The following is a 5,197-nucleotide window of genomic DNA, read 5'->3' as shown; positions in this document are numbered from 1 at the left end:
TCGACAGTGGCGAATGCTGGGAAAAAGCGTTTGGCTTGCGCTTGGGCGCGCTCCAGCGCTCAGCATCTGCTGTCCGGCGTATATTGCATTTTTCTCCTCTTTCGAGTCTGAATTTGGTTCCGGTGTCTTCATGAAAGTTGTAGCTATGGATCCTAGATTTAATTTGCATTTGGTTTGACTCCAATTGGACATCTACAACGCCAAATATGGCTGAAATACTCTACATGTGTCATGTTGATTTCTCACCAAAATTCAGCACTGCACCAAAACACAACGCAATGTAAAATTACGAAAAATTCCTACTTAATCACTAAAATAAAACATAAAACATTTAATTTAACTCAAGGAACAAAAATCAACAAAATATATCAAATAAATCCTTAATTTAACTAGTAGTTGAGGATAAATAAGACTAAAATAGTGGGAAAATATGCATATGATGAAAAGTCATCACGTATCCAAAAATTTCTCTATAAGGACTGATATATTCAGTTTACTCACACATGACATAAAAGCAACCGAAGCCCATACTGATTAACTAGCTTTAGCCTTACCTTTGATACTTGGAACCTTGTTGTTTTGGAGTTTGTAACTAGGGAGCTTAGGCAACTCCTATATGATGATATTTTTTTGGAACTTGCATGTCTAAGAACATATGTTTAATTTCTTAATTTGTTTTTGTTTTTGGTTTTTTAGCCCGTGAACCCACCTCTGTACAAAAAAAATTATACTTTTTTTTAGTAAAAAAAAGATTTTTTTAAAACAATTAATGTTATGTTTTTTATTAAAATAATTATGTAAACAGTAAATATTAAATAAATAAAAAAATAATAATTATTTACAAATATAAAAATTTAATTCCGCACATAAAAGGTAAATGGTATTTGGTCAAGACAAATAAATTACTTGATTATGAGTTTTTATATAATGAACAGAAACATGTAGCTACAAGTAGATAAATAAGAGGTTGAAGGCCATTGAAAGTAAAATATAAGCTAAACCAATTCAAGCAACTCATACTGAGGAAGCTAACTATGTCACCAACACCAACTACAGTCATAACGACCCTTATTCTTATACCTATAATCCAGGTTGGAAGAATCACCCTAATTTCTCTTGGGGATGACAACAACAAGGGCAAAACTCTAATTTCTACAAGCCACCACATGTGTAAAGGCAAGAGGAGAGGAAACTAGATCTTCAAAGTATACTAGCTAAATTCATAGAGAAAACTTATGAAATGTTTCAAAATACAGAGAATCAAATCTCAACTCAATTTGGTAATGTGGAAACTCAAATGTCTATTATTGTCAATCTACTAGAAAAAAGACATGCAGGATCATTGCCTACTCCAACCGAGACAAATCCAAGAGAGCAAGCTAAAGTTATCACTCTTACGAGTGGAAATGAGGTCACTTCAATGCATAAAAAGGAAGGACAAACAACTACAAAAAGGAAAAATGTACATTATAATGAGCTTTCTTCTAACAAAAATGAGGAAGACCATGAGTTAACCAATGTAAGTATTCTAATCGCTCAAAGATTGAAAATTATGCATAATGATAAGCAGCTTTCTAGATTGCTAGAGATTTTTAAAAAATTTCATATCAACATTCCTTTTGTAGAAGTTATTGCTCAAATGCCAAAGTATGCTAAATTTTTAAAAGAAATCATTTCTAATAAAAAGAAACTATATGACTTTGAGATGGTTAATTTTAATGAGGAATGTTCTGCTATAGTTTTGAAAAAATTGCCCCTAAGCTTAAGGATCCTAGTAGTTTTACTATTCCTTGTACAAATTGGCAAACCATATTTTGAAAAATCACTTTGCGACTTGGGAGATAGTATTAATTTGATGTCTCTTCCTATTTTTAGAAAGTTGGGCCTACAAAACCCCAACCGACTAACATTTCTAGAGGACGTGTTAGTAAAAGTGGATAAAATTATTTTTCCTGCAGATTGTTGTTTTATATATGGAGGAAGATGATGAAGTACCAATTATATTGAGAAGATCACTTTTGGCCACCTAAAAAACTTTGATCGATGTTTAGTAGGAAAAATTAACTATGATAGTGGGGTGATGAAGAGGATGAATTTAAGGCATTTAATTCTTTAAAAATCCATCTTCATTGCTTCTTGTAGCTTCATTGAGGCTAATAATATTAATGATAAGGTTACTTCTGAAGATTTTGAGAGTTTCAGGAGTAGAATCCCTTGGGGAAAAATGAACTCATAGGTGTGAGAAAGACCACCAAGTAGAGAATGTGTATTGATTATAGAAAACTAAAATATGCCACCCAAAAAGACTATTTTGCCTTCCCTTTTATTGATCAAATGCTTGAGAGAGTGGTAGGGCATGAATATTATTGTTGTTTAGATGGTTACTCCGGTTATATGCAAATACCATTTTATTTAAATGATCAAGAAAAAATCACTTTTACTTGTCCATATGGTACTTTTGTGTATAAAAGGATGTCATTTGGCTTCTGCAATGCCTTTGCCACTTTTGGAGGATACATGATTGCTATTTTTTCAAATTTGATTGAAAAATACATTGAGATTTTTATGGATGATTTTACGGTATTCAGATCCTCATATGAGAATTACTTGCATAATTTGAATTCAATGTTGTAGAGATACAAAGACACTGATTTAGTGCTACATTGGGAAAAGTACCAATTTATGGTGCAAGAGTGCATCATTTTTGGACATAAAGTCTCCACTAAAAGGAAATCATTTAATTTATTAAAGGAAAAGTTAATTAGTGCTCACACTGTTGTTGCCGCTGATTAGACTATTCCTATTGAGTTAATGTGTGATGCTAGTGACATCGTCGTTGGGGCAATTTTGGGGCAGAGAAATGATAAGATATTTTGTACTATATATTATGCTAGTTGTACTCTTGATGCTTCTCAAAAGAGTTGTTAGTAATAGTTTTCACATTTGACAAATTTCAGCATTAACTTATTCTTTCCAAAGTTGTGGTTTATACTGGTTATGCAACTATTAAGTACTTTCTTGGTAAGCAGGATAACAAGCCCAGGTTGATTAGATGGATTCTATTATTGCAAGAATTTGACTTGGATTCATGACAAGAAATAATCAAAAGATCTTGTAGTTGACTATCTATCGCGCCTCACAATGGTGTATTGCAACCTTTAGAGATGGGAGATATTTAACAATATATTGAGAATCAAGAGGGAAATAAATCCTAAGTTCCTGATCAGAGTTGTAACCAGAGGCAAACTTAGCTAGAGGCATAACTCTTGAGCAAAGGCGGTGCATAATAACTGATCAGATGCAGCGTGACAAGAGAAAAACTCTGATCAAAGGCAAACTATAACTAGAGGCAGCATGACCAGAAGCATATCCATAGGCATAGTAAGAGGATACATGTCTAGATGCAGAATCAAAGGATATGTGTCCAGAGGTAGAACCAGAGGATATGTGTTCATAGGCAGAATAAGAGGATACGTGCTAGAGGCAGAATCAAAGGATACACGTCTAGAGGTAGAATTAGAGGATATGTGTCTCGAGGCAGAATTAGAGGATACATGTCCAGAGGCATAATCATATGATATGTGTCAAAAGGTCCCTTGATCAAAGGAAATGGAGAAAATTAGGAGCAAGACAGAAGATGAAAAATTAGAGGGCAAAGTAAAAGAGTATTATCAGAGGAAAAAACAAAAGTAATTTATCAGAGGAAAAATACAAGAAACCATAATACAGGTAATAGAGACAAAAACAAAAGGAGAAACCAGAGGCAGAAATACTCAGTGTTGAGAAATTGCATCAGAGGCAACATGCCTAGAAACACAAGTTAATTATCAAAGGCAGAATGCATAAAATCACGAGTTAGGAACCAGAGGCAACAACATAAAAAAGAATTATCAAAGATAAAATTACTTAGGTTTTTGAAACAACAACTAGAGGCAAAATCCCAAAGTTACAAAATGATACCCAAAGGAAAAACTATAGAGGCAAGGGTGAAATAGCATTCAAGGCACGCACTATTTGCCTTAAGTAATAGGATACACACATTAAACTACAATGCCTTACTCAAAATCCTTAGAGTTCCTAAGTTTCCAACACAACAATCATGCAACGATCAAACAAACAACATGCATGATATTTTAAAATCATTTGAGTGCAATTTCAAATCACTTATATGCTGTAAGTTCTTCTAACCCATAATTCCCCCCAAACACAGTTTCTAACAAGAAGGAGAACCCACACATGCAATGGGTCAGGGCCAATCCTATGAAGTTTAGTAAACTAATATTTTTGGAGATTTTGAAATAGAAGGAGAAATGAAGGAGTTGAGGAAGATGATGAACAATACAGTTTGGAGATGTTTTTCCAGTTTTCGGAAATGAAAAGGAAATCATAAGATGATTGTTCCAGGTTTTTCCTAGAAAGGACTTAAGTCAGGGAAAATAATGAGATTTCACTATTTTGATCCTTAAATAATTCCCTTATTACCCTTTTTGCATATTCTCATTTTTAATAAAATACATTATTTTCAAATTAATATGTTAATATATTTAAAATCTTTATTTTAATAGATTTTAATTAAGTGGGTTGTTACAAAAGTTGAATTAAAATTGACAATATTTATTTGATTAATTTATTCATCGTTGCCCCGAAGGTATATGCTCGTTACTAATTTTTGCATGAGTTTATGTGTAACTTTGGTGCAGTAATACTATCTCCTATTAATTTTGATCTTAACGGATATATTGTTTTTGTTTGATTTTGTGTGACTGTTTAATACTAGATAATTAGATAACAAAAGGTTGTTATAACAACTTTGTTTGTTACAACATAATTTAACAAAAAAAATAATTTCATATTATTACCTTATAAATCTCTAACAAGCAAAACAAATTAATATTGTTACTTTATTTTAAACAAATTGGTTATTGAAATTTTTTTTTACCAATACATTTATAAAATACTTAAAACATTATTTACCTTAAAATAATATATTAAACAATAATAAAACTAAAAACACATAAATAATAATAACAATAATTAAGATATAATCATAATAATCTAAAAATTAAAATATTTTAAATTTTGAAATTCTAATTATTTTTAGTCTTTTGATGTTACACTTACCCACAAATCCTAGTATATTTAACTTTATTTTTTGTAGTCTAGTAAATTTGTAAATATATAGCATTAATTAGGGTGA

This window comes from Cicer arietinum, chromosome 4 (assembly GCF_000331145.2).
Source record: "Cicer arietinum cultivar CDC Frontier isolate Library 1 chromosome 4, Cicar.CDCFrontier_v2.0, whole genome shotgun sequence".
Lineage (NCBI taxonomy): Eukaryota > Viridiplantae > Streptophyta > Magnoliopsida > Fabales > Fabaceae > Cicer > Cicer arietinum.
This window is presented reverse-complemented; position numbering follows the sequence as displayed.